The sequence below is a fragment of the Macaca fascicularis genome, chromosome 7 (genome assembly GCF_037993035.2).
Source record: "Macaca fascicularis isolate 582-1 chromosome 7, T2T-MFA8v1.1".
NCBI classification, from domain to species: Eukaryota; Metazoa; Chordata; class Mammalia; order Primates; family Cercopithecidae; genus Macaca; species Macaca fascicularis.
The window spans coordinates 16,561,696-16,571,843 of NC_088381.1; the positions used below are offsets into that span (position 1 = coordinate 16,561,696).

The 10,148-nt window shown below is 48.1% G+C and overlaps 2 long non-coding RNA genes across 2 annotated transcripts; one reads left to right on the forward strand and one right to left on the reverse strand.

Annotated features, from left to right (window-relative positions):
- Positions 1 to 35: 35 nt before the first annotated feature.
- LOC141407182 (uncharacterized) lies at positions 36 to 8,441 on the reverse strand. The gene is made up of 2 exons (XR_012414784.1): positions 7,639 to 8,441; positions 36 to 456 (listed from the first exon to the last, which is right to left on the reverse strand). It is a non-coding gene; the product is annotated as an uncharacterized lncRNA (long non-coding RNA).
- On the forward strand, positions 7,682 to 8,853 carry LOC107130186 (uncharacterized). The gene is made up of 2 exons (XR_001491990.2): positions 7,682 to 7,783; positions 8,390 to 8,853. It is a non-coding gene; the product is annotated as an uncharacterized lncRNA (long non-coding RNA).
- Positions 8,854 to 10,148: the final 1,295 nt, after the last annotated feature.

Sequence of the window (10,148 nt, forward strand, 5' to 3'; positions counted from 1 at the left end):
AAATCTTCAGAAAATGAGAACTCCTCCAAATAGGATTTTAATTTGTTTCATATATTTTAAAATTTTACATTTTAATATGTAACAGTCATACGGTTCAAATACAAAAATGACATCAATGGCTCAGTGAGAAGTTTTCCTCCTAATTTTTCCCTAACAGTTCCCAATTTCTGATATAAAAAATGTTATGTCCTTGCAGGATTTACTTATGTAAATACACATTCTTAGTTTTCCTCTTCATTATTCCAAAGGTTGTTTACTGCAAACATGCTTTTTCTTGCTCATACATCCTGGAGATTGTCCCATATCCACACAGAGAAGGTTCCCCATTTTTTCTTACCGCCGCAAAGTGTTCCTTGTTCTAAACCAGTCTTCTATTGATAGTACTGGGTGGCTGGTCCCCAATCTTTTGCTCTCAGACTGTGCCATGTATGTCCTTTCAGACGTGGGCAGGTACATCTGTAGGATGTGTTCAAGGGTTTGTAATTGAGAGAGATTGCAAATTGTCCTCCATAGAGGTTGCACTGCTTTCATCCCCACCAGCAACGTATGAAAAGACCTGTTTCCTGTTTTCCCTAACAGGCTGCTATTTATTTATGTATTTATTTACTTATTTATTAGAGCCAAGGTCTCACGCTGTCACCCACGCTGGAGTGCAATGGCGTGATCATAGCTTACTGCAGCCTCAAACTCCTGGGCTCAAGCAACCCTGCTGCCTCAGCCTCCTGATTAGCTGAGACTACAGATACGTGCTACCACACCCTGTGCTACCACACCCTACTAATTTTTCACTTTTTGTAAAGACAGTGTCTCACTATGTTGCCCGGGGTAGGGGGGTCTCTGACTCCTGGCCTAAAGCAATCCTCCCGCCTCCACCTCCCAAAGTATTGGGATAAGCTAATATTTTTAAATAGAAAGGAAGGAGGCAATATGAGGCCTCTAAAGAAGAAAGGTAGGAAGAAGGTGAAGCCCAGACGGAAGCCTGGAGCACACAGAGCTGCAGCCACTGACTGCAGCTTTGCTTATGAGGCTGCACAGATGGCTGGGGACTGAGTGCCTTCGGGCCATGATGTTTTATTTGTGTTTGAGCAGTAAGCCTTACAGCTGATAAATGGGTTTTTTTCTCCTGGGGGAGCACGGGATTCTAGGAAGACAGTCTATGAGGAGAGCCTGAGGGAAGAGAGTGTAGTTGGTACCTGGGGGTGCGAGGCTGTGTCTTGGTCCCTTCAGGCTGCCATAGCAGAATACCATAGACTGTGTGGCTTAGAAACAACAGAAATTTATTTCTCAATGTTCTGGAGGGTGGGAAGTCCAAGATTGAGGTGCCATCAGATTCGGTGTCTGGTGAGAGCCTGTTTCCTGGCTCATAGACCGCACCTCTCACTGTCCTCACCTGGTGGAAGGGTGTCACTGGGGACTGAGTGTCTTCATTTTTATCAGTGCTTCTTTTGTAAGGGCACTAACGCCCTTGTGCGGGCCCCACCCCCGTGACCTAAGCACCTCCCAAACAGCATCACCTCATGGGTGAAGATTTCAACATGTGAACTGTGGGGGGCACAAGCATTCAGAACATAGCAGGTGGCATATAAAAGTGCAGACCACAATGTCCAGCAAATACATACGCATTTCCAGTAGTCAGGGGAAGAGACACAGGGAGAGGTGGAGGAGGGTGGAGAAGAGGAAAGTCTTCTCTGAGGAGGTAACGTTTGAGCAGAATCCAATTCATAGATCTGGGAAGAAAAGTTCCAGCAAAGGGACAAGCAAGGGTCAAGGTCCTGAGGGGAAGGAGAGGAGAGGGGCCTGCTCAAGACAGTGAGTGACATGGGAGGAATTGGGACAGGGACAGCAAAGCTGGGAGCCCGGGGGGTGCTGGACCATGGAGAGCCTGGAAGGCCATGGCAGGGAGTTTGAGGTTTATCTTAAGAATAATGAGAAAAAGAAACTGGTCAGAAAAACCACATATTGCATTTTTCCATTTCTACAAAATATCCAAAATAAACAAACCCAGAGAGACAGAAAGCAGATTCTTGGTTGGCTGGGGCTGGGGAGATTGGGAGGAAATGAGGAGTGACTAATAATGGGTGCTGGGTTTCGTTTGAAGGATGATTAAAATGTTCTAAAATTGATTGTGGTGATGCTTGCACAACCCTGCAAATAGACTAAAAAAAAAAAAAAAAAAAACCATTGAATTGTATGCTTTCAGTGGGTGAATTATATGATATGGGAATTACATCTCAATAAAGCTGCTTTATTTATTGATTCATTTATTTATTTTGAGACAGGATCTTGCTCTGTCACCTAGGCTGGAGTGCAGTGACATGACACAGTCACAGCTCACTGCAGCCTTGACCTCCCAGGCTCAAGTGATCCTCCTACCTCAACCTCCTAAGTAACTGGAACTATAGGTGCAAGCACTACTGTACCCAGCTAATTTTAAAGGTTTTTTTGTTTGTTTGTTTGTTTGTTTGTTTTTGTAGAAGCAGGGGTCTTGCTATGTTGCCCAGGCTAGCCCCAAACTCCTAGGCTTGAGTGATGCTCCTGCCTTGGCTTCTCAAAGTGCTAGGATTATAGGCATGAGCCACTATGCCCAGCGTTGTTATTTTTTTAAAAAGGATTTTAAAAATTAAAAATATAAAAAGGATAATAGGAAGCTGTTAGAGGGTGATTTAATCAGCAGTAACATCCTCCCTCAGGCTGTTGTGGGAGAACAAACTGTAGGGAGGGGAGAGTGGGGGCAGGAGATGGTCGGGAAGCTAGTGCTGTGGACCAGGCAAGAAGCAATAGTGACTTGGCCTGGGTCAGTCGCTTTGCAATGAGGATTAATGAGAAGGCCAGACTGGGGTATTTTCTGAAGCTAGAGTTTGATAATTAATTGGATGTGGGGGGTGGGAGAGAGAGAGATGAATCTTAGCCATTTAACTGTAGTAAAAAGACTGGAGGAATAGTTGGACAACGGGAGGGATGGGGCATATGAGCTGTTTTGGACATGACAGGCCTCCGAGGTGTCTGCTAGGCAGAGGGGACGTCAGGGCAGGGTCACCACCATGTAGATGATCACTGCCAAGAGCCGGACACTCCTCCAAACACATACATTAAATCATTTAGTCTTCTCAGTAACCTCTGAGGCGAGAGCTGTAGCTATTCCTGTCCATACGGGGCGAATCCTATGTGCCACTTCAAATGCCCGCAGCCTGACCTCTTGTTCCAGCCATTGCCCCAGTGACCAGTTTTGCACAGGTCTTGACCAGCGCCGTGTAAATGCGGCCTGACAGGGCCTTTCCACATGCCTCTCGCCTGACACCATGATGGGGGGATACCCGTGGAACCTGCTTGGCATTGACACATGAGCCGGCCAGAAGTGAAGGGGAGCTAACGTTCCGTGGGATGACTCGAGAGGAGCCAATGGATAACTGTGCTCCTTCTTCCAGTGGGTTCTGAAGTACATTTCACAAAGCTTCACTGAAAGACTGAGTGGTGTTCACGTAGAGAACACTCCCACATTGACTCCCCGCTTTCTCTGTTTCTTTCCTCCTCCGCCTCACCCTGCTCCCTGGGATCATGTTCCCAAATAAACTACTCATGCTTAAGCCTTTGTCTCAGGCCCCATGTAAGACCCGATCCTACGTGAAGAATTTAACAGCAACAACATCACACCAGGGGCAGAGCAGGGGTTCACACCCCAGCAAGCTTCTCCACTCGCTTCCATGTTGCCTCTCAAAGATCCCAACCTCTAGAGGACATTTAAAGGCACAGGCCTAGATGGAATCTAACCATCTAACCAGCAGAGACTGTAAACAAGAAAAAAGTCCCCACACCACGCTCACATTTAGAGATCAAGAAGAGGAGGTGCCAGCGAAGGAGGCAGAGAAAGAGCTGCCATCGGGGTAGGAGGAAGCCAGACCAGTGTGGAGTCCTGGACTCCATGAAAAGATAGCGTTGCAAGGAGGAGCGAGTGCCCTACTGTGCAAACGCTACTGAGAAATTGAGGAGGTGAGACTAGGAGACAGACCTTTTGGATGCGCCAATAGGAGGTCACTGGTGACTTGGACAAGGGCAATTTCAGTGGAGTGACAGAAACAAAAGCTTGGCTGGTGCAGGCTAAGAGGGAGTGGAGGTGAGGATTCGGAGAGGTAGCCAGCAGGGACAACCAGTTCAAGGAGGAGTGCGTAAAAGGGAGGAGGAAGTGGAGCAGAAGCTGAAGAGGGTTTAGGGTCAAGGAAGAGTTTGTTTTGAAAATGAGAGTGATCATAGTGCGTTTATGTGCTGAAGGGAATGGTCTGGTAGAGAGAAGGAGCTGGATAGTGCAGGAGGGAGAAAGATGATTTCAGGCAAAGTCTTGAGCAAGTGAAGGGATGTGGTGCACAAAATGAAGGGATTGGCCAGGAATGCAAGAGGAGGCCATCCCTCTATCCATCCGTCCATATATCCATCCATCCATCTGTCTGTCCATCCATCCGTCTGTTTGTCCGTCCATCTGTCCACTCATCCACCCATCCATCCATCCATCCATCCATCTGTCCGTCCATCCATCCATCTATCCACCCATCCATCCATCCACCCATCCATCCATCTATCCATCCATGCATGCATCCATTGTGAGAAAGAAAGGCACCAGTGGGCGCAGATGCAGGCACCTTGGGAGATCTGACAGTGAGAGGCAGGTACATTCCAGCTGATGGCATTTAGTTTCTCAGCAAAATAAGAAGCAAGATCTTTAACAGCGAGAAGCTAAGGGAAGGTGTTGAGGGTTAGAGAAGATGTGAAACACTCATCTGGAGAGTGGTGCAGTGAATTTAATAGAGAAATATAGTAGGATGACTGGGCAAGCTGAGTGCTCACTTGAAGTTTGTGGTCAGAAGCGTCCAGTGCGGCTACTCAGGATGACTGTGAGTTTCCTCAGCAATGCTTGGCTACTCAGTGCAGGTGCGGGGTGTTGGGTTTAAGCAGGGTGGAGGCTGTGTCAGGAGATTCCAATTGCAGGCAAAGGAGCAAGAGAGGAGGGGGCTTCCGCAAATGGGTGATTCTTGTCAGGACCTACAGAATCCAGCTGGAGAAGGGGGTTGAAGGCAGTGAAAGAGGACGAGTTCAAAGGCGGAGAGTTTCCACAGGGGACACATCATTGAATGGAGGTAATAGAGTAGATGAGCTGAGAGCCCAGGAAGGGTGGTCAGGGAGCAGGGGGTTCAGAAGTGCTAAGGCAAAACCCTTGCCATGGGAGTGGAAGGCAGAGGCAGCAGAACGAGAGGTGGAGAGTGAGGAGGCCAAAGACCAAGAGTGGGAGGTGCTGGGTGGACATCTACATGGACGATCTTCCTTGTCCACCATCTCTTAAACAGCTCCCCCATCCTGCCACTACCCCTTCATCTGCCTTTTCCTTTCATGGCCCCTCTGCCTAACATTATTTTACATAGGACTGGTTCATTGGTTAATTATCCTTGCTGCCATCAGAATGTAAGCATCTGAGGGCAGGGACATTTTCTCTCTGGTCTACACCTATAAACTCTATTCTAAGAACAGTACCTGGCACATATTACGTGCTCAGAAACATGTGCTGGACAAAAGAATGAATGTTAAGGTCTAGGAAAAGCATGGAGGAGTGGTGGTGGAGAGGAAGACCATGGACCAGGTACTAAAATCTGTGAATGAGCAGGAGTGGCCTAGAGTATGGTAAATACTAGAAGGGATGGCGGCTGGTCTGGTCTGATGGCATAGCTGCAAAGGAGTCCCTCATGCAGACTCAGGGTGAGGAGGAAGGGGGAGAAACCTACAGGTGGCCATGAAAGCAAGGAGAACAACTCGCCGCCTCCAGGCATACTGGTGTGAGGGATGTGGAAGAAGAAAAAAGATCCAAGACAGGAGGTGGCTGCAAGGAAGCTGTGTCTGGGGGTCAGGCAGGTTTCCAGTAGAACAGGACGGTTAAAGGAATGTTCAAAGGGAAAGTCAAGAGTATGGGGAGATTTTGCTGATGACAAACCACAAGTTCCCTAGAGCAGAGTGAAAGAATCTGGGGGATTGGGTCAAATTAGGGGAACAGAGCTATATGGGGGTGAAAGTCTTGGGGATGAAGGATGACCAAGAGTGTCAGGCTTCTGGAGGTGTCTAGGGACACAAGGCCACAGGGCATCATGGGCTCTCCTGAAGGTCTCTCTCGGGTAGGTGGGTACTCCTGCTCATGCCGGCTCCTCCTCCAGCCAGGGCCCATGGGCCGTGGACCACAGTGAGGCAGTGATGTTGGCGTTGGAGGGGACTTGCCAGACACTGAGTGTTCGGGGTGGGAGGAGAGGGCAGCTTTGGGCACTGGAAGGAAAGTCAAGCACGCACTCCAGAGACTGGATTGTCATCCCAATCTTTCCTACAAACCATGATGTAACATTGGGCAAAATGAGCATGATTTTCCTTATCTACAAAATGGAGAGGAGAGGAGGTCTCTTTTAGCTCTGCAAATCCGAGCCTCTGTCTCCTCCTTTCCTTGACTTCTTCTAGCTCCTGTGTCCTCAGCCCTCCCAACTTGTAGCTAAGCCCTGGCTTTGTATTAACCACCCTCCTTCTGTCAGCATCACTGAGAGGCATAGCCAAGGCCTGCCCTCTTCCTCCTCAATGGCTCCAAAATGCTGCTTGCACTGTCCCATGCCACTCTGATCCTAAGCAGCCAAGTGGGCAGGCTGACACTCCTTTGGGCATGGAAGTGAACATCAGCCATGAGTAGGGAGAGGAAACTGCCCACAGAGAGGGCAGACTCCATCAGGGGCAAGTGACAAAGCCACAGACTGACATGAAGAGGCTTCCCAGGCCCTCTGGAAGGGAGCGAAGCCAGCAGCCTGGCTCCTGGGATGGGCTGTCCGCTATTCAGCAGCTCCATGGGCCTGGAAGTGAGCCCAGGGAGCCAGCCAGAAGGAGGCTGTGGCCAGAGGCTTGATTTGCAGCCTGGGACTAGGATGCAGGGAGCTGGGTTCTCATCCAGGCTTCACCCATAGCAAATGTGTGACTCTCCCTGGCCCTCTGGGCAGGGACTATAACTACCTTGCTTACCCCAGTTGCTGGAGGCCAATATTCACTGAGCATTCATCATGAGTCAGGCATTCAGTAATCCTCACAATGGCCCTAGAAATTAGCCTCTACTATTTTCACGCTTTAGGGAGGAGGTGACACATAGAACATCTAAGTAACTTGCCTAACACTCCATAGCTTATAAGTGGCAGGGCCAGGATCTTAGCCCTAAATCATACATTGGAAATGTATTATCATTGAGGTCCCTCAGCAATCTTGTGATGCAGGTATTACCATCCATTTTACAAACACGGCAATGGCTCAGAAGTCTTCAGTTATTTGCCTAGGGTCACTTGGCTGACTGTAGCAGAATCAGGATTTGAACCCAGGCCCGACTTCAAAGCCAGTCCTCTTCTCATTGGGTTGCACCCCCAGCATCAGCACAGGGACAGTTCCTCAGGCTGACTGGCCAAGGCCCCATCTGTGAAAACAGGATAGGAAACGGCAGCCTAACTCTAGGCAGGGCGCAGGCTCAGCGAGGGGGTCTACAGGGCTGAAGAGGCAGCTGGCCAGAGATCCACAGGAAGCATTTTGTTGACACATCTTCATCACTCTGGAATTTGAGCAACAACATTTACCCCTTCTGAAACTCACCCAGAGGAAGTGGATTTTCTGACGCAGATGAAGAGTGAGAACTGTCTCCATTTAAGTCTTCTTTGAGAACAATACCAGCTGAGCGGCTCTTTACATTCCGGCTTCTTTTGAGAATCTCTGAAGATGATTAAGTCATTGTCAGCTGGTAAGAGTTGGTCTCACTACTTCTCATGTTGGATCATTGAGGCAAGAATCCTTTTTGGGTATCTTTTAGTGAGGAAAAAAGTGGGGACAAAGATATGTAAGGCACTGCTTGCCAGAAGTCGTGGGGTGGGAAGGGGAAGTGTGCAGAGTTCTAGAGCCTTTCTTCACCTGGGGGATGTGCACTGGCGATGCGTGTACTTGGCTGTGAAGGCCCAAATTTAGGACAGGGAGTTAGAACCACCCACAGTGAAAGTCTAAGGGCCTTTTCATCTTGCAGCCTCACCAGACTCCCACCAATAACACAAATACTGTAGTACAAATACTATGCTCAGTAAATGTCAGTCTGCCTCACAAACGGTTCAGGGAAGGCTTTGAGGAGGAAAAAGGTGGAATTTCACCTGGGCCTTGAGGGGAATTTGGGAGGCGCAGAGATGGGAAAAGGAACGAGACTGGGAGAACAGCATGAGCAGCGCACGTGGTGCACTGTGGGAGTGTGTCGTGGGAGATGAGATCATACAGCTTCAGAGTCTGGAGTCCTTTACTCCAGGGACCTGGTGACCACGTGGTGATCTGCATCTCCTGTTCTCTACACCTTGACTTCTCTTAGGCCCGGAACCATATCCTGCTCCACAAGCTTCATCCTTGGCAAGGAGTTGCACCTGCCCAGAGAGAAAACCTTTTGAAACTGGCACAAAGGCACTGGAGAGACTGGCAAGGCCCCCACTTGACGATCTGGCTCATCCATCTGCACACTGACCATGCTAAGAGCTGTCTGCAGTGTTGGAAAACTTCTCTAGCTGTGCTGTCCTCTATAGTGGCACTAGCTGCCTGTGGCTTCTGAGCACTTAAACTGTGGCTGCAGAGACTATGTTAAATTGTATTTAATCATAATTAATTTAATTTTAGTTTCTGTACTGGGCAGGGCAGGTGCACATTTCCTACCTGGCCACGGACAGTAAGCTCCATAAGAGGCTGATTGTGCCTGGTTTGCTTCTAGGCTTATCCTCAGCACCTGCACCAGTCTAGAATATGATTGGCACTCTATTAATTAAAAGTTCCCAGGTAAATGAATTAGTGGATTCTCTGTTTCCTCCACTATGCCACAACCTCCTTAAGGGCAGAGATGGTGTCTTAAAAAAAAAAAAAAAAAAAAAAAAAAAAAAAAAAAACATTCTGGACAAAAACACATAAGATCTACCACCTTCACCACTGTTAAGAGTCCAGGTCAGTAGTATTAACTACACTCACATTGTGATACAACAAAAGATTGTGTCTTTTTACATTCTTAGGGCCCAGCACAGTGTCTGGCACATAATCTTAGTAAACACTGGAAGATCACATGCTTTTGCCAAGGCCAGAACAGAGGTCAGTGACATCCATTACCGCCCTTTCACACATCCACTGGGGCTTTAAAAATGACCTTGAATGAAAGCTCTTGAGTCTACAGAAATGGGCTACAAAAAAGGTTTACAAGATAATCTATTAAGAGTAGGGAATACAGGCTGGGCATGGTGGCTCACACCTGTAATCCCAGCACTTTGGGACGCTGAGGTGCATGGATCACTTGAGGTCAGGAGTTCGAGACCAGACTGGCCAATGTGGTGAAACCCTGTCTCTACCAAAAGTTATTCAGGCATGGTGGTGCATGCCTGTAGTCCCAGCTACTTGGGAGGCTGAGGCATGAGCATCACTTGAACCCAGGAGGCAGAAGTGCAGGGAGCCGAGATGGCGCCACTGCACCCAGCCTGGGCAACAGAGCAAGACTCCGTCTCAAAAAAAGAAAAAAGAAAAAAAATCTAAAGTAAATCTCAATACACATGACATATGGATTGACAGTCACACATAAATATGATTGACAAGGACACAAATATTTGGAGGTGCTGCCTGTCCATCTGTTGCTGATTATGTGGAGATCACTTGCCTAGAACCCTGAGATAGAATGATGTTTCTAACTCTGCCGAACCGGGTCTTTCCCAGCCTCCAGTCACTTTCTTCCTTCAGTTCAGGGAACCCTCAATACCCAGTAAGAATGAAGAAGTTGCAGGTCTGAGCTTGAGGAGGCCTGGGCTAAAGGGAGGTTAGCACTGCCAGGGCATTCTGAGGACTGTGAAGAACTGGAATATTGGCCACAGGCATCTACGTATTTGAATCATATCCATTTTTTAGCTCACTCCTAGCACAGGAGTCAAAACTTATGTTCTGGCCCCCAGGTACACTTCCAGTCTCTTACTCATAAGATTGTGACATACCACCAGGGGTGCCCAAAGGGGTTTGTGAATCAAGATAGTTTGAGGAGAATCCATTTTCTGATCCTCAGTTTTTCTATGCTCTTTTTCCTAAAAGCAATCTTCCTAAAAAGGCATCTA